Genomic DNA, 20,235 nt, shown 5'->3' with positions numbered 1-20,235 from the left:
GGAGTATCTCAGATTTTAATATAAGATTGATATTTAATCTCCCATCTCTTGCATCGATTTTTCAATTTTATTCATTGGAGTTGCAATTTTTTTGTTGTTATAATTTAAAAAGAATCACAGAAATGGGAAAACTCAAAATCAAAATGGAATAACTAAAAGCCCTAACTAATTTTGGCTATTAGGAATAATTGAACAAGATTTTGAGATATGAACGTTTATTTTATCATTTTTTAATCTCTAATTTCTTTTTTTCAAATAAATAAAAAATTTGAAATTAGTTTGAAAGCAACCTAAGAACCATTAACCATGTCGAATCAACAGTTCCCTAACCATTTCAATGGTTTTTTTATAAAATAGAAGTTTAGGGCCAATACAGAACCGATGACTTGACCATTTCTTGGGCCAAACAGTTTGACTGTCCAATCTAATCTGATTTTTAAAACAATGACTAAAATACTCATTTTTTGAATTTAGTCCCTATTTAATTGTAAGGTTTAAATTGTCAATTGAACTACTACTTTTCACTTCATTCAATTCCCTCTATTTAAATCTTACATCTTTTTTATAAATGAACAAAATAAAAAAGATCTATATCTATACTATTTATAAAAGTGTGGATGCAGAGTGGAATTTTTTAGACTAAATTTACCCTCTATTTCTTTGTTTGATAAAAGATATGAAAGTCACTTTATTACAACTTTAATGTCAACTTTTGATGGCTACTAAAATGCCCATATTTGTCTATTTATTACATCTTTAATTGTAAGGGTTGAAAATGTAACTTCAATTATTACTTTCCACCTCATTTAATCCCTTTCATTAAGTCTTATACTTAAAGGTATTAACTCTCATTTTCTCTTATTAAATCTTATATTTAAGTTATTTTTCACTAATAAGTTATTTAAGTTATATCAATATTTTTAACAATATGAACCCATATATTTTAAAACTGACTCAAAAACAAAACCATTCTTTATCCAAGTGGTGGCTAAGTAATTCAACCATCCGAATCAAATTGATAAACCTATGAAGTCATAGGTAGGTAATAAAATTTTTAAAATATAAATAAATATAGAAAATTAAAAAATATAGATAAAAAAATATACATTAATGATATTTTATTAATCAAATTAAAAAAATAAGTGTAATAAATAAGAATTATTTTTATTGATAATGGAAATGATATATATACTTTACAACTGACCAACAATGAAATTATTTTACTATTTGACAAAGATCAATAGTCCAACTTTTGGGTCAAATGTGTTAACATTTAATGCCATAAATAAATAACAAAAATAAATAAAATACATAAATGTTGCAAAAAAAGTTTAGGTACATGTATAATATTAATTAATTATCATATCAAACTAAAGTAAGTGTGACATATCGGAAATATTTTTACACAGAAATATAAAAAATATAAAAAAATTGAATACATTTCTAATTCTATATTTACATTACTATTAAAAATATAAATAAGATTTAGTTCTTATTTAATTATGATGTTTAAATTGTAAATTGAATTACTACTTTTCACCTCATTCAATTCTCTCTACTTAAATCTTACATTTCTTTGATAAATGAATAGAAAAAAAACACCAAAAAATATAATATCATAAAAAAATAATCTAACCAAGTAGGTAGACTATCAATGATACTTGAAATTTTACAAATCGGCCTAATTATCAAATATTTAGATGATGTGCTTTTGTAATCATATTTGGATTTTGCAATATGCACCCAATTAATAATAAAAATAAAAATACATATTTATAGAAATTTTTGGAATTACCACATGAAAAACACGTACATGCTTACTAGTTATTAAAAATACAATAAATCAATGAATCAGAACCCTAATCCGAATCCAATGTAGCTGATTTTTTTTTTCCTTTTTTCTTTTTAAATTGGGAAACCCTGACTTGCAGGCCAAATATGACTACAACTCGGGCTGCAAGTTTAACACATTTTGGAGATCTTCAAATTTTTAGTTATTCATTTTGTAATTAGTTTGCTATATAGGCTCCAGACTCAAAGCTTATTGCTTCCACTAGTTCCAGTCAACTTTTGACCAATCAGTGGCACTAATATATAAAAACTCTACATGCAATGAGAGATTGGGCCAAACTGATCAGTCTTAACATGCCTGGCCTGGCCGGACTTGTCCCAGATGACCAAGGGGTTGGCATAAAATTAAGTTAGCCCAGAACGATCTCATAAACCCTATCTAGCCAAAAATTGCCAGTGCCCACTCGAAGTTAATTAGCTGACTTTTTATGCTGCCAAATTTACTCAAACCAAGGCCATAAGGCCAAAAGCCTCTATATACCAAGAGAAAATCCTTTAAACAACCTATTAAAATCTTGCTTATCTCATATTTAATTTATTTTCATTTTGTTTTAGGCTACTTCAAATAGCAGTTAATCCTACAAAAACTCTTCTTCTGTAGAACTGAAAATCATTTATTCCTGAATCAACCAACCTAGAGCTAGCCCCATATAAATACTTATGGGTTTATTCATTTTACACTTATCACCAAGAGCTGCTTAACAAACATCATTTAAAGAGTACCAATACATATCAACCCCCCTCTCCCAATAGGCAGAGAAGATTAATTAAGCGTATATAAGGCCATGGTGATCGTTTTTGTACGTAGTCCACATACAGTCGAACATCGTCATATATAATTGGCAAACTATGATCTGTAATCAGAGGAAGGTGAGAAGATGAGGAGCTCCTTAGACTGTAACCATGGTTTCACCGCTACAATAGCATCAAACCTCTGGCGAACGCCATCTCGGAAAGCCTCGATATACAAGTAGTACTTGATCCCAGAGATCACTTGTTGCTTGGCAGTTAAAACCTCGGAGAACATCAGATCTCCTCCATCACTGATGCTGCCATGGCCACGCGCTTCAGCTTCTTGGTGCTGCTTTCTGTTGAACTCATCCACCGAAAACCTCCCCAGTTCTTGAACATCGTCGTTGCACCCCACGTCTTGGACTTCAGTCCATCCTCCTACCATTATTCTTCTGCCATGAACGACCCTCCAAGAACAGCACAGAAACACACAAAACAAGACCAACAAAAGCAAAGCAGAAGATCTGATGAGCGCCATGATCAACAGATGGGTAGCAGAGAGAGAGAGAGAGAAAGAAGTAGAGAAGAGATGAAACTGATTTGAGTTGAACGAGTTTCATTACTCGTGTATATAACTATATATAGTGTGGATGGTTGAGGTTTTTCTGGGTGCTTCACTGTCTGTCTTCTTTTGCCGAGATGACACGACACGAGTCGAGACGTTGGGGGAGCAAGAACGGCGTGCCGCGTCTTCTACTTACTCATACGTAACGACAATCAGCTTTAGTGGGATCAGTCAGCAGTGCAACCGTGAAGTTCTCTTTTTCCGCTTTTTGGCCCCCCTTTTCAAAGTATGAACTACGGGTCCGGCACTCCGGCCGGTTGGTTCCCCAGTCGTAAGGGTGGTATCAATGGACCGGTTTTGGATTGGACCCGTCCAAATTAAATCAACAAATAAGACATATTGAATTGGAGTTCAGACTTAAATGGTTTAACGTATTTACTGGATTCGATTGGACCAGGCCCATCTATAATAAATTTATATTGGATTGGATTGAGAGCCAATATCTGATCCATTGATATAAAAGAAGAAATATGGGTGTCCATGGACCAGGTTTGAGTTAGAATTAAATCAACTAATCTAAATTAAAACAAATTTGAATAGATTGGGTGGTCTAGACTTTGAACTGGATCGGTCCAAAGTGGTCCAAATATCCATTGGATTGGATTGGACAGGTCCATTTGTAATGATTCACACTGGACTGGATCCGATTGGACCAAATCCAGTTCAATTGACACTCAACCAGTCATAATTGAAATTGAAATTGAAATTGGAATCAAAATCCTTGGAGTTGGAATCTGAATGGTCTATTCCCATAGTCTGTTTCGTTCAGACAGGAATAAGAACAAAAATTGGAATCAGCTAGAATGGGATTTCATTCCCAAGGGAGAGAAGATTGATGAAGGGTGATTTGACCCAACCTATCCATACATGGACACATGGGCGCAACCTGCTGATTGGACATCGATTCAGCATTTTTTGCCACCTCAATAGGACAGGTCATCTCGGGTACCTCGGTCACCTCATCCAGGGTCGAGGTCCGAGCAGCTCATTGAAGGGAAGGGAGATCCATCATATGGATGGCCGAACCATGTAGTGTGGCTGGGCGAAATTTCAAAAACTCTCTCCCTTTTGGGAATCCTATTCCCTGTTTAAAAAAAAAAATTGCATTTTTCAAGGTTTGCTCTTGAAACAAACCGGATTAGATCTGTAACCAAAATAAAGGGAGGGATATACCTGATACGGAATCCACAAACGTAGCTCCCAACATAGGTTTTCACGCCCAAAGAGGTCACTAAATCCTGCCTCCACTGAAGACGACACAGTTAAAGATGAAGTAGGATCAGCAAAGCAGTTCTTCAGTAAGAACTACAATCCTTCAACAAGGATCATGCAAGGGAATGTGAACACAACTTCAGATCTAATTTTTCTAGCAAAAATCAGAATCAAGGTCAAATCTTGATCAGTCCAAGACTCTAGGGATCGAAATGGGTAGAACGGAAAGAATAGAGGAAAGAACTGGATTCAGCAAAAGTGTTTAACAGAAGGAATTCGCCCTCTATTTATAACCTTTCTAGATCAGCTTCCTAATCTTATTAGGAAAGAGTTCTTTGATCCAAATCTTTATTTGGATCTGAACTCTTAAGTGGATAAGACTTATCTTATCCTCTTGCTGATCTAGATCCAAATCTAGATTTGAACCGCCCATATTTAATTAATCAAATTAACCAAGTTCGATATGGGCTTTAGACCCATTAAGTTATCAGGCTCACTTTCCTTTTAATTTGTTGGCTGACTTGTCTCTCTTTGTATGGTGTGGGACCCTAACATTGATCTCCACAAAAGTGATATGGGTTCAGCCTAGCATTTGTTACAAGGCCTAGCCGAATTCACTACTGAACACAACTAGACCTGTTCATGGGCCGGGCTCGGGTTGGGCTTTTACTCTTCATTAATGGAAAAATGTTAGGCCCAAGCCCGAGCCCGGCCTGACCAATAGGCCTACAACTTGGGCCCGAGCCCGGCCCTAATAAAAAACCCGAAGCCCGACCTAATAAAAGAAATTAGAATTTGTAGTGGAATTCCCATAGAGGAAAATTACTGCCATTAATTTCTAGTTTAGTGGGTCAGAAGTGAGAATAGCCATTTAAAAAACTGGAAAAGGTACACCTCTTGTTTTTAAACTTGACCTTTTTGTAGTGGAATTTTGCGATACAAACTAACTTTGGTTGTTTTGCCATTTGAATCTCTTTGCGGTTTAGGTCTTTGAGCAGGTCTGTATTTTGACATGTAGGAGTGGATTTGAAAACCCTAGAACGAAACCTTGCTATGCGGCAACTTTCAATTCAAGAGTAATTTGTAGTATGCGGGCATTCGAATTCTGTACTTCTCTTTAATGCAACTAACAGACATTGAACAATAGCAGCACTAGACAAGAACATGAATTGGGGTATTGGGGTTTGACTGATTTTAGCAATGTGAAAGTTAGCCTTTGGATTTGTTGTAAGTTATGTGCTAAAGTCCGAAATCGTGGTAGTTTAGAAAAGTTACCAAGAAAGAAAAAACTGCATTCAAGACAAACAATAGCATTCAAGCAAGATGATCAAGGTGATTTTGTAACACCAATAGAACAAGCTTAATTTGTTTACTCTTTTCTATAGCTTCCTCAATTTTCTACACATAGAAGCAAAACAGTAGACATGAAAATTAACTACATCAAATAGAAAGGCCCAAATAATAGAATAAAATGGTAAAGAGGACTCACCACCGCCGCCAGTGATTGTATTCGCCATAGAGTTCGCGGTGAGTCGGCGATTGTGGTCTGTGAGCTGCAAGCCTAACCTACAATTTTGACAATGATCAGTCGCGTGTGAGAGCTCATCGTTGCCGATGGAGTTGTTGCACCGGTGAACGTTCGCCATCTCGCCGATTGTGGCTACCTGAGAGTGTGACGATGAGAACTGTGGAGTGTGGAGAATGTGGAGATTGGAGAAGAAGGGTTCGACTGGATAAAAGAAGGGAAAGAGGCAAAGAGGTGAAAAAAAGAGGGGTACTCGACTAGGGTTTTTACTTAGGTTTAATTATAGGTTGGGTCGGGCCGGGCTATTTTGGCAAATCCCGAGCCCGACTCAAATTTATTGCGGGCTGAGCTTTTTGGCCCAAGGTTAAGCCCGTGGGCCCATATATCTGTTCAAGCCAGTCCGGGGGCCGGGCCGGGCCGGAACAGGTCCAAACACAATGAACCCCTGAGCCCATCACTAAATGGTCCTTGGGTCTAGTCACCTTATAAAGGCCCAATGACTATGGTCTTAAGTGAGATTAGCCCATTAGGTCTATAAGCCCTAAATAGTCTTACACTTAACCTCTCAGCCCATAATGATCAAACACTACCCAACAAAAGAGGACATCTCCCTCGGTTGCAAGGTACAATGTCACACTCTTTACTCATGATGGATCCCGAGAATTAAAACCTTTGCAAACATTTTTCATATTACATAATATATATCTCTATATAAATATATTTTGCAAAACAGATCACAAACAAGTTTGAAATTCACAACCGATAATTTAGGTTTCCATCAGAGAAAGTGTTGCCCCCGATTATTCACTTTGTCCGACAAAGGGGATGATTCTGTCACTATGATCACCCACTCAGGTGAATTCTCATACTGCCCCAACATACCCAGGTTTTGACTCCCGTTAAGGATCTCATTGGTTGGCATATCAAAGACAGCCCAATCCAACACTTAGTACAGTACCATAATCGAGTCTAGGGGTTAGGTGTAACTTTCTAGTTTTTCCCATTTGTCTCCAAGGTACAAAGCATAACTGGAAAATGGTCCAGTTCAGAGTTTCAAGCAAACCCACACTACATGTGCTTTAGGTCTAACCTTGGCAGTTGAGACAAGCTGCCCCAACCGACTGGGCCGCACATTAGTGTTAGCCCTGGCAGGATAAACCTCCCCAAGTCTATCCAACGACTATGAACTATCTAAACTAACACAAGTCCCATAAGTGTCTAGTTTAATGGTAATTACACAGAAACATATCAAATATAACATGAATCAATTATGTACTATTATATTTACAATAAATGTCAAAAGTACATCAATCTGATTGGAGCTAAGGGCATACACTGTCTAACAATTCCCACTTGCACTTAGGTCCAATTAGGTATAAGCCAGAGTCCCATACTGTCCATGTGTTTTTCAAACACTTTCTATGCCAATGGCTTTGTCAATGAGTTTGCCAAATTCTTCGTTGATGCTATCTTCTGAATTTGGACTTCCCCTCTTCCAACAATCTCCCACAGTACATGGTACTTCTTCTCAATGTGCTTCGACTTCGAGTAGGCTCAAGGCTCTATAGGGATAGGAAATCCATCATATGGACGCCCAAGATTGCGGAATAAAGGGGGCGAATTTCAAAAATTTTTCTCTCCCTTCAACTGGGAATCAAATTCCCTATTTAGAAAATCATATTTTCAATGATCATTCTTGAACTATAAACTGAACCAGATCTGAACCAAAAGGAGGAGAGAGAGATAATGCCTGATATAGAGAAACAGTATCTCTCAATGGAGGTGTTCATGCCCAAGGTAGAAACCAAAATCTGCTCCCACTGAAGATGGCGCAGTGCAAGGTGGAGCAGAATCAGCAATGTCCTTCCTAAGAACTTGATTCTTCCTAAGAATCACCTGGAGGCTTGTGAATACAACTCCTATCTTTTCTCTAAAAGATTGGAATCAAGATCCAATCTTGATTTCTCCCAAGGAGGCGGCTAGAAAGAATTTGTAGGGTGCAGAATTCTCTCCTCTGTGATCTCAGCTCTGAAGACAAGACTTGAGTTTATTGGACGTTGTCTTGGATGTCTAAAGGCTGCCGCCCCCTCTTCCTTTTATAGACTTAAAGGGATCAGCTCCTAATCCCATTAAAAGTTGCTAACCCAAATCAAATCTAGATAAGAAGTCCCTTTAAGATAAGGGATAGTCTTTATCTTATTTGTAGATTAGATCAGCCAGTTCCTAATCTAATTAGGAAGTTTCCAAATCTAAATCTCATTTAGATCTTGGACTCTCTGAGTGGATAGGGTGTGGGCCCAATCCTATCAGCTGATCTTATCTCAGAATTTGCCCTTTAAAGACTAGTCAAATTAGCCCAATTCGAAATGAGCTCTTAAGGCTCATTTAGGGCTATGTATTCATTAAGCCTTCCAAACTGCTGCCCAGTTGGGCTTCCTTGTATGGCATGGGACCCAAACATTGATCTACACATCAGCCACATGGGTTCAGCCCAACCTTTGTTACAAGGCCTGGCCGAATACACTGTTATGGATAGTGCACCCCTTGAAACCCATTAGATGGGCTCTATGGGCCCAACACTTACCCTAAGTGGTCCCTGGGCCAAATCACCTTGTAACACCTAGGGACTGTGGGCAGATGCAAGATTAGCCCATCAGGTATTATCCTCAATGGCCTTACACTTAACCTCTCAGCCCATAATAATCATACACTGCCCGACAAGAAAGGACCTCTCCCTCGACTACAAGGAACAGTGTTGCACTCTCTCAAATATGGATCCTGAGAATTAAAACCTATTTGCAAACATTTCGAAACCATAATATATATACTTTTATATCTCATATAAAATATATTTTGCAAAACAAATCTCAACGATTGAAATCGGCTACCGGCAGTCTTGGTTTCCATCAGTGAGAGTGCATCCATGATCATTACCTTTGTCCGACAAAGGGGCTGATCCTGTCACTATGATCATCCACTCAGATGAATTCTCAGACTGTCCCAACATACCCAGGTTTTGACCCCCGCTAAGGATCTCACTGATTGGTACATCAAAGACAGCCCAATCTGACATGTAGTACAGTATCATAATCGAGTCTAGGGGCCGGGTGTAACTTTTTAGTTTTGCCCATCAATCTCCAAGGTCTAGGGAAATACTGAAAATCTGGTCCAGTTCAAAGATTCAATTAATCCCACACTGTATGTGCTTAGGGTCTCACCCTGGCAGTTGAGACAAGCCACCCCAACCGACTTGGTGGCACTACAGTGTCAGCCTTGTTATAAGTCTCCCCAGACCGACCCACTGGCTGTGAACATTCTAAACTAACACCAGTCTCATTAAGTGTTCAGTTTAAGGGTATTATACAGAAACATACCAAGGGAACATTAATCAAATATGCACTTTTATTCATTTACAATAAATTCATAAAGTACATAATTTTGATTGAAGCTAAGGGCATACAAAACTATCTAACAGGCTCCTCATCCTGAGTAATGGCTCCAATGTTGTCACATAATAGTGGAATGAGTGATGTGCTAGATGGAACTACTCCTTTTTCTTGAATGAACTTTTTCATCCAAACGGCTTCTTTTGTAACTTCACTTGCGGCAATGTACTCGACCTCGGTCATGGAATCTACTGCAGACCATTGTTTGCTGCTTTTCCAGCTAATTGCACAACACCCCATCATAAATATGTAATCAGATGTAAACCTTTTATCATCTAGGTTTGACTGGAAGCTGGCATTAGTATACCCTAGGATTACAGTGAACTACCACTGAATACCAGACAAAACTCTTTTGTCCTTCAAAAGTATTGACGTATGTTCTTTACAGCTCTTCAGTGCTCCTGTCTTGGGTTTCACTGACATCTACTTACCACACTAACAACCTGAGCAATGTCTAGCCGAGTGTACAACTTGGCATACATAATGCTCCCTACAGATAAGGCATAGGGATCCTCTCATGTCCTCAATCTCCTCAGGAGTCTTGGGAGACATACCTTTGGAGAGAGTGACTCTGTGTCTGAAAAGGACAAATCTCTTCTTGGAGTTCTCCATGTTGTCTCTTTTGACAATCTTATTAATGTAAGTAAACTGGGATAATCTTATTATCCTTTTCGATCTATCTCTATAGAGTTGAAGTCCCAAGATATAGGAGGCTTTTCCAAGATCTTTCATGGAGAATTGCTATGAAAGGCATACCTTCACCATAGTTAATATTCCTACATCATTTCCAATGAGTAGAATGACATCTACATACAGAACCAAGAATGAGCTTTATAGGTCTCAACTACCCATCAAGGCCCTTTTTCCTCTTGTAGTTCCATTTGCAACCAATTTCTTTTACCTCAAGGGGTGGGTCTACGAGAGTCTAGACCTTGTCAGTTTCCATCGAGTCCATCTCGGCTTTCATGGCATCTACTCACTTTAAGGAATCTATATCAAACATTACTTTCCGCGTAAGTCAGGGGATCTTTCTCACTGATCGTAGCTCCATCAAGTAACTTTCTTGATCTTAGCTTTAACAAACTAGAGGCCTAGAAGCCCGAGTAGATCTTCTAAGTTGGGTATGATATGGAGCTTGTGGGACATCTCCCACTACTCCTGAGCTTTTCTCATCAAGAATAATTTCCTATCGATGATTATCTAGGATGTAGTCTTCTTCCAAAAAGTAGGCATTTCGACTACAAAACACCTTTTGCTCTTTTGGGTCATAGAATAGGTAACCTAGAAAACTTAAGGGGTAACCTACAAATAGGCAATGACTGGTCTTGGATTCCAATTTGCCAGCACTTGTTCTTTTAACATGTGCCGAACAACCCCAAATCTTTAAGTGTCTTACACTTGGTTTCTTACTGGTCAAAATCCCATATGGAGTCTTAGGAACGGATTTGGTTGGAATCCAGTTCAGCACGTATATCGTAGTTTCTAATGCGTGACCCTAAAATGATATAGGAAGTTTTGAGTGGACAAGAAGTGAACGGGCCATATCCAATAGAATCTTATTTCTCTTCTCTGATACACCGTTTAATTATGGTGTAGTAGGAGGAGCTAATTGTGATACAATCCCATTGTCCTTTAACTAGTCCCTGAATTCATTAGAGAGATATTCGTCTCCTCGATTCGACCGAAGGGCCTGGATCTATCTCCCCAACTATTTCTTGACCTCTTGTCTGAACTCCTTAAACCTTTCAAAGGATTCAGACTTGTGTCTCATTAGGTACACGTAAGCATACCAAGAGAAATCATTGGTAAATCTTATAAAATAAATGTGCTGGTTGCATGTCCTAACATTCATGGTACCACATACATCAATATGTATCAGGTCAAGTGTGCCCATAGATATTTTAGGCTATCCCGTAAATGGTTGTTTTGTCATCTTACCCTGAAGGCAAGGCTCACAAGTTGGAAGATCTTCTACAGTTAGAAAATCTAAAGGACTATCTTTTACTAACCTTGTGATAGGCACGTGGGATTTACCGTATCACGTGATCTTTTCTTGGGGATAATTTCTGACATAGTTTCAATTAAGTTTCGTTCTAGAGAATGATGGTGGATAAAGAGACCATTCTCAAGTTCTCCATAAGTGATGAATTTTTTATTCAATTTAATAGTAATCATATTACTAAATAAAATAGAATAACTATCATTGCATAATTTTGAAACAAAAATTAAATTTCTTCTCAAAGTGGGTACATAAAGACAATCTTTAAGTGTAATAATTCCTTCTCTGAAATACAAATCTACAGTTCCTATAGTTGTAGCTGCAACTGTTGCAGAAGTCCCTAGCCTTCTACTTATCTTGAACCCATATAATGTGTTACATGCATGAGTAGAAGCCTTGGAGTCAATACACCAAGATGCAAAAGTGACAAACATATTGGTCTTTATAACAAAAGATTCAAAATTACCTTCTTTCTTCTTGGTCTTCAGATATTGAGGACAGCTCTTCTTTTAGTGTCCAGTCTACTTACAGAAATGACAAGCATCTAATGTCTTGTCCTTATTTTACTTTTTAGGCTTGCTAGCTTTCTTCTGAGGCTTCTTCTTAGCCTTCCTCTTTTTCTTGCATGACTTGCCACCTTCAATAAGCATGACTATCGGCTTATCATTCTTTATCAGTTCTTTAGACCTCTACAACATATTGCTGAGTTCCCGAAGGTTAACCATTAGGTTATTCATGTTGTAGTTCATAATAAGCTAATTGAATGAGGGAAGTAGAGTGTTTAAGATGGCATCAATTTTGGTGTCATCATCTAACCCAGAACCAAGCCTTCATTTCATTGATGTGGCCAATCATCTTAAGACAATGGTCATGAACTTGTTGGTTCTCAAACATCTACGCGTCATGAACAACTTTAGGACCTTCTGTCGAGTAGAACGATTATGCTCTTCATACATTGTCCTCAGACTATTCATGATATCCTTGGACACTTCGATCTTATCGAACCGTCTCTGTATCAGATTGTCTAAGGAAGCTATAATGTAACACTAGGCAAGAGAGTTCTTCTCTTCCCATTCTTGATACTCTTTTTTACAGGCCTTGGAAGCCTTATCACATGGATGTTCCGATACAGGGTTTTTGGCTACCTTGTCCAATTTCTTAGATGTTAGAACCAACATAAGGTTACGGAACCAGTCAACGTAATTTGGTCCTTTAAGCTTGTTAACATCCAACAGTTTGGCGAATTGTCCATTTGCCATTTCTAATAAAAGGCAAAATATTAGTCCACGACCTAAGAACTGATTCAAGTTATTTACATAGAAAGGGCTTTTATTTATGTTTCATTTCCATTTCTTAATCTCTGAGATTCCCCTCCCATTTCAGTGATAAGGACGTGGTTATATCTCTAGAAATGTAGGAAATCACATAGGTGCATGGAGCCCACTATTTTAGTTGCAAAACACCATTTTCTTTGAAGGATCATATCCATTCTTCTTATGAACTTTCCTTTTAGCCTCTGTTAGACAAGGTTCATTGCTATTTTAGGTTAAACCTTTATGTCTAGTAAGTGTTGATCCGTCATATTTGTGGACACAAAGGTACCATGAGAGAGTCTTCCATTTTAGGATAGGCCCCTCCCACATTGGTCTATGATGCCCCTATCATCTTATGAAGCAATCTAACAAACTAGACCAGCAAATGGAAAACCAATTTTATGGTGCATCTCCTCATTGCTAATACTGCCCATCTTGATGCTAATGATAGAAGGCCTTTAGAGAATTCATCATATGAAATTCCCTATCACTTGCACTTATATTACTGGAGGGAACAAGTTTAAACGTCCATAGATCTGATTTAGGTCAAACCAAAGTGGCTCCCACTAACTTTCTTAAAGTGAGATTCAAATGGGCTGAAAATGGGCTAGGGTTTCGCACGGTTCCTTTTGGGGAGAAAGCTGAACTGGGGCCCATTAAGAAGGAGGATCATCCAATGATCTTATGGGCATTATGGCAATGATGTGCGTTCAACCATGATGTACGTAGAGAGCCACTAACAATTAAACATGGGCCAAGTACTTATGGCCCATGTACGAATCACATTCAACACATTACATACATCCACATGCATAAATTGATCAAATCAATTAAATAAAATATAAAACCTCAATTAATTAAAATTAACATATTATCAGCCCATTAAAACCCATGTATTATCTAATAATACCATCTAGGTATATGCACCAAACTGCAAAAAGGTAGTTCGATCCATATAGCTGTTATGTTAAAAATGGGTTGATTCTACTTTAACTTAGGGTTTTACAGGAGTGGGCCGAATTGTATCATGTGATGGGCCATCAAACCTTGGCCCATAACGAAATTTGGGTCACCTAAAACGTGACCCATGGGGCTGAGAATAGACCCCATCGAACCATGGGTTCGGTCCAACCAATTTGGACCAAAATAGGTCAATCTACAAACCTACAAGAAAAAGATTAATCGTAGATAGCAGAATTATTTTCTACAAATCGCATATTGTAGATCTCGTATTTGCAAAATTTCTTCTTCTCCTCCGCACGCTCCAGCAATTCTTCCAATCTGAAAAAAGAAAAACCATAATTTTTTATTAATTACACCAAACCAAATCCTATACATTTTGTCTAAAAATAAAAAAATAATAATTATTTACAAACCAAATAGAATAGAATAAAATGCAGGGTGTGCAAATCTTGGTGCCAGAAAAAGAACTCGATCTCCATTCCACATACAGCCCAAATATCCAAGAAATAATCACAGAACCATTCATAATTATAAAAAAATATTAAAGAGTTAATTTTCAGATCATACTCCCAAATCTAAGATCCAAATTCTCAAAAAAACTGCCAGTTTGCACAAATTGGGTTGAACAGTTTCTACCCATTTGCACAGCTTCAAATCTGGTCTGAATTTGGTTCAAGACTTGAACCTAGCTTTGTTACCACTGAAGGGAAGAGAGATTCATCATATGGATGGTTGAACCATGCAGGGTAGCTGGGCGAAATTTCAAAAATTTTCTTTCTCCCTTTTGGGAATCGTATTTCCAATTTTAAAAAAACTACATTTTTCTAGTATCGTTCTTTAAACAAACCAGACCAGATTTGAAACCAAAATAAGAGAAAATAATACCTGATACGGAATCCACATACCTCTCTAGTAATCCTATGCTCCACTCCATGCATGGCCAAGCATATTGAGATTGATGTCCATTTTGTTCGAGACCTGTTACCAAGAAGAACCTTAGAGTCCTCTACATCTCTTGTAAAGATCAAGTTGTTGATGTCTTCACGAAGCTACCAATTAGTACATGCTTTGGTGCTCTTAGGGACAAGCTTTACATCCAGAACCCCCGTTCAGCTTGAGGAGGAGTTAGCCAGTAACATGACGTGCCCATGCATGTTACTTCTCTCCCTTATCTCTATATTTCCAGACTATTGTAGAGTTCAGATAGGCTACACATCTACATGTTACAGTGCAGGCTGCACTTCCATCCATTTACATACAAGGGCCAAAAAATCCATTTTGAAAAGGGATTCGCTTTTTAGGGCTCACTTTCAAATTTATGAACCATGGGTTACTTGGTAACAATAGTGTGTAAAGATGATTTAGTTTTAAGTGGAATCAATCCATTGAAGTAGAAAGCCATTGTAATCAATAATTTTTAATCAAACTAACAAATTGTTTTACTAATGTTTTCTTTAGGGCTGCAAGTGGATTGGATTTGGATCGGATTTATTAAAATTCAAGTCCGATTTGATTTTTAAAAACTTGCATCCAAATCTGATTCAAACTCTGATTGGATTTGAATTTGAATCCTCAAAGACTTCAATTGATTGGAAATTTATCTAACTCCACATTGCTTTTATAAAATACAGAAAAATTAATTAGTTAATTGTTTTTCGATTTTTATATATAACAAATTAATTTAACTATAACATACTCAATATATATATATAACATACATATATAGTCATTTATAATATAATATATAAAAATACATTTTACAATTTTAAATAAAAATATAATATAATCAGATTTCGTGTTTACTCAGATGAGATGCAGCCAAATCCAAATTTGATCAAATTATTAATTATATGCAGATTACAGAATTTGAACCCAATCAGATTACATAAACATCACCCCAATCCAATACAATAAGATTGCATGTTAGATCGGACCGTAGATTTTCAAGTATGGTTGTCATGCTTGATATTCTTAAATCATCAATAAAAAGGGGAAAAACATAGAAAGATAGAACAAAAGAAGGGAAAACTCAGTAAGAATATAATAAGAAAAATTCATTCCACTTGCTTCGTTTTTTGCTATCAATGAATAACAAAGAAAAATGTAAGTTCCAAATTAAAGGGAAGGCCATACTATTTTTTTTTCTCTCTATTCGTATTTTGAGTGAGACTTTGAATGGGTCAAGAGTTTTAGGAATATTTTCTTTTTTAAAAAAATATAAATACTAATAACAGTTGAACACAATAAAACATTTGGAATGAAAAGTGGAAAACATCTATACTACTTTAAAAAGCACAAATGGCCTTAAGAATATTTCTATAATATTCTTAGGATAAAATTTACCCCTCTATATTTAAATTTTTTGATAAAAAATTGGGGCAAATAGGGTAATCGGTTCTTGATATTAAATGAGTTGAAAAAAATGTAATTTAAAGATATTCAATGCATTCAATTCTCTCTCATTAAATCCAACATTTAAGTTATTAACTTGCATTCATGTTCGTTGAATCATGTACTTAAATCATTTTTGTTTCTTCTCATCATTAAATTCTATTAATTAAATCCATACTTAATAAATTAATAATTCCAATAACATAAAAGCTTATACTTTTAAAACTACCTACCAAAAAGTGTTTTCATCTACGTTGTGGTAAGAAATTAAAACATTTCGGGTCAAATGGGTTAATCCATGTTAACACAATTAAATAATAAAATTAAAAAAATTGGAAACATTTTTAGCATACACATTAAACAATAATAAGTATGATAAATAAGAAAGATTTTTATTAATGATAAAAATGGAATGTAAAATTTAAAATCAATTGGAAATAAAAATATCTTTCTATTCTCTCTCATTAAATCCGATATTTAAGATATATTTTTCTCATCATTAAATTCTTATAATTAAATCCACAATATTAATTTTAATAGTATAGAAATAAATATTTTGAAAAATAATTTGAAAACAAAACCATTTTCTTCCCTCAAGGTGGTGGGTAAGCAATTGAACCATTTCGGAGTCAAATGGATTAATAAATAATGCCATAATAATATAATAAAAAATTAAAATAAATAACTATGAAATGTAAGAAGTATTTTTATTAATGATGAAAATGGAATGCCAAATTCAAAATCTACCTAGAAATGAAATGATGTCATAGTCAAATAATAAATTTTTTAATAATAGAAAATACAAAGAGTCACAAAAATAAAAAAAAAAGATAGAGAAAATTTTGGGTACATATCTATTGTTATATATTTATACAAAATAAAATATTGGGTACATATCTAATATTGTGCATTCATTGAATTGAACAAAAATAAGTTTTATACATAAGAAATAATTCTATCAATGATGAAAATGTAATACAAAATTTAATGCCAACCTAAAAATCAAACATTTTTCATTTTTAAATAGTGGGTTAGTGGTTTGAGCTAAATGATACCATAGACAAATAAAAATTAAGTCTAATAAGTAAGAAATATTTTATATAATGTAAATGAAATATATAATTTAAAGTGAAAATTATAATCAGAGTTGGTTGTACATTTAAAATTAGGATCCAGGTTGGTCCAGAAACCGGCAAAACTTTGACAACCAACTCTACATTTCATATTATAAAAACCCCTACCATGTCATCGGAGGCTTATGTGGTTGTTGCCAACATAGGACTCTTAGTCCATGTCGGACACAACGAAAAACCTATACCAAAAATAGGTTTTCAATTTCTCTCCCACTCCATCTATCTCTCGATCTCCCTTCCTTCTCTCTCACTCTCACAGTCATCTCTCAATCTCCTACTCTCTCTGTCTTTTCCACCCTTTCAGCTTCAATATGTAACCAAATCAAAAACATTTCTCTCTCTTCTCTCCTCTCTCTCTCTCTATTGTTCTCCCTCAATCTTTCTCATTCTTCTCCCTCACTCTTCCTCTCGGTCAATATCTCCTCCCTTAATCTCTATCGTTCTCTAGTTGGTGTAAAGATCTCATTATTACTTGAAAAAAGTGAAGAAAAATAAAGAAAAATGTATTATATATGTTTTTCTATTATATAAAATATATTTTTATTATATAATACATTATCAAGCCAGGATCGGGCTCAGGCCAGGCTCTTTTGAGAAAGCCCGAGTTTGGTTGGAAAAAAAGTCGGGCCCAATATTTTAGGCTTGAGCTCATGGGCCTAAAATCTTGTCCAAACCCGACTTAGATTGGGCTGGGCCGAGCTGGCCCATCGGGCTACCCGAGCCATGAGCAAGTCTAATTAAGAGTCCCATGATGGCAACAACCACATAAGACTCCGATGACATGGTGAGGATTTTTATAATTTGAAATGTAGAGCGAGTTGTGAGAGTTATGTTGGTTTATGAACCAACTTGTAGCCTAATTTTGAATGTACATCTTGCTCCGACTATAATTTTCCTTAATTTAAAACTAATCCAAAAGCAAAGATATTTTATTATCTAGATTGTGGGTCAATGATCCGACTTTTAAAAGAAATTAAATCCATAATGTCATATTTGAATAATAAATATTTAATTTTATTTTTGATCATATTGTTACTTTTTTAATTTTTAATTTCTATCTTAACTATGATATATCTAAAATTCAAATAATTAATATGAAGAAAAATTTCTCATGTGCAACACATATGCTTAATTACTAGTAATATTAATGGATTGAATCAGGCCTAGAACAAAAATCTTATTGTCATTGCAACTAGTATAACAATTTCTCAAAATTTGGTTTCCCTTGTTCGTCATTTCTTCAAAAACTTTGAGTTATTAGGCATGATATTTTAGAATGTGGAAACAACTATGAAAAAGGGTGATAATCTGGTGTTCAATCCATTAAAGTCGTTGTAGATGCAAACTACTGTAATAGATTTTATGTACATCACTTAAACCAATAGACTATAAGTTTTTGGACTGAATAGATTTTTAGTTGTTCAATATTTCACCTTGTTCATTGTGTCTTCTAAAAATGCAGAGATTGTTTCCTCTTTGCGTTTTTAGAACAGATCCTCATCAGCGATAAAAACATTAGTGGATAAGTTAAAAGTAATTTCCTTTCATTTTTTGGGTTGAAAATATATAGAGGAAATAAGTAACGGGAGTTAACACTCCTTTTCGTTACTTTTTGTACCTTAAACCATCTACGTTACAACATGGACGGAAGTGCAGCTCGCATTGTTACATGTAGATGTGTAACCCATCCGATTGCACTATTGTATAATACCCTTATCTTATCATTACCCGTATTTATCTTATCAATACACGTATGCAGTTGTACATATCGGCTGGTATATATAAATACATGAAACAATCACTTTTGGGAAATGGGGTCACTGTAACTTTGGAGGAGAAGCTCGAAGGCGTGTCTGAAGACACTGTCTTTAGAACATTATTTGCCCCTACTCAGTGCCATTGAGTTTGCTGTTGGGTTACAGGCAAATATGTTCCCAAAATACAACAAAGCCTTGGACAAGAATTTGCATCCAACAAAATTGAAGAATCTCCAAAGAAACCTTCCGTGAGATAGTAGCAAACCGGACTGAGAGAGAGAGAGAAAGTGGATTTCAAAAATGTGTGTTTTTGAAGTTTGATTTATGCTCCTTAAATAGTTTATGAAGAGGTATGAAGAAAAAGTAGGTGTTGGTTCAGAGAAGGCACCTTAAACAGTCACAATTTCAAAAGATAGTTAACAATTAATGACTGTTAACTTTGAATTGTGCCTCTTGATCACACATGATCAAATCATGACCGTTGGTCTCAACAACGGTGATCAATGGTCAAAATCGCACCAAAACCAAAGTTGCCCTGCACGCGCGTTGCACGATATCAAACCCCCATACTCTCCTCTACTATTTCTAATGAGTGTAATCAGCTCCTTTTAAAATATTGAAAACAAAGTTTATAATTTTCCAATGTGGGACAAGTTCAAATCTGGATTTTGTAAGAGATAAGCTAATTTTCCAAACAAGTGTGTAGGTGCAATTTCTCATGTAATTGACCTATCAAACCCATTGGATTTAATCTCTTATGAGATTAAAATCCAACAATCCCCCACATTGATTGATCAATTACATAGTTCTCTCTCAATCCAAATTACTATGACACAGTTATGCATACAAAAGATGTTTATCAACTTAAACCTTTTGTTAGTATAGATATCTCAGAACCTTGTCAAAGTTATTTGTGGTAAGACATTAAACCAATTACTCTCAAGACAGACTGGAGACACCCATACACACAAAAATGTTCAGTCTCTATAAAAGTTTCAAGTTTTACTCGGCACTGTTATGGCCATGTGCTTCTTTTTTGGTTTCATGAACAATTCTAAGGCAAACCCAAACTCTCATGAGAAGCAGCACCACTTCTATGTTCACATAGGTGAAGTTCCACTATGTGTTCTGTTATTTGACACATTTTAGAACTTCATTAAGAGTTTAACTCAACCTTTAATCATAACGGACAACACTATTTATGTTGTGATGGGAAATTTCTCAATGTCAGTGCTAACAGTCACATTGTTATAACTTGTTGTTACCCATTAAACCCAATACTGATGGT

At 35.8% G+C, this 20,235-nt stretch overlaps 1 pseudogene; it reads right to left on the bottom strand.

Annotated features, from left to right (window-relative positions):
* Positions 1-2,698: 2,698 nt before the first annotated feature.
* On the bottom strand, positions 2,699-3,121 carry LOC148874508 (cysteine proteinase inhibitor B pseudogene; annotated as a pseudogene).
* Between the last annotated feature and the right edge of the window lie 17,114 nt (positions 3,122-20,235).

The sequence above is a fragment of the Nelumbo lutea genome, chromosome 1 (assembly GCF_056320005.1).
Source record: "Nelumbo lutea isolate HS-2025 chromosome 1, American lotus-T2T, whole genome shotgun sequence".
NCBI lineage: Eukaryota > Viridiplantae > Streptophyta > Magnoliopsida > Proteales > Nelumbonaceae > Nelumbo > Nelumbo lutea.
Note: the sequence above shows the minus strand (reverse complement) of the source record. Positions and strands in the feature narration are given on the sequence as shown.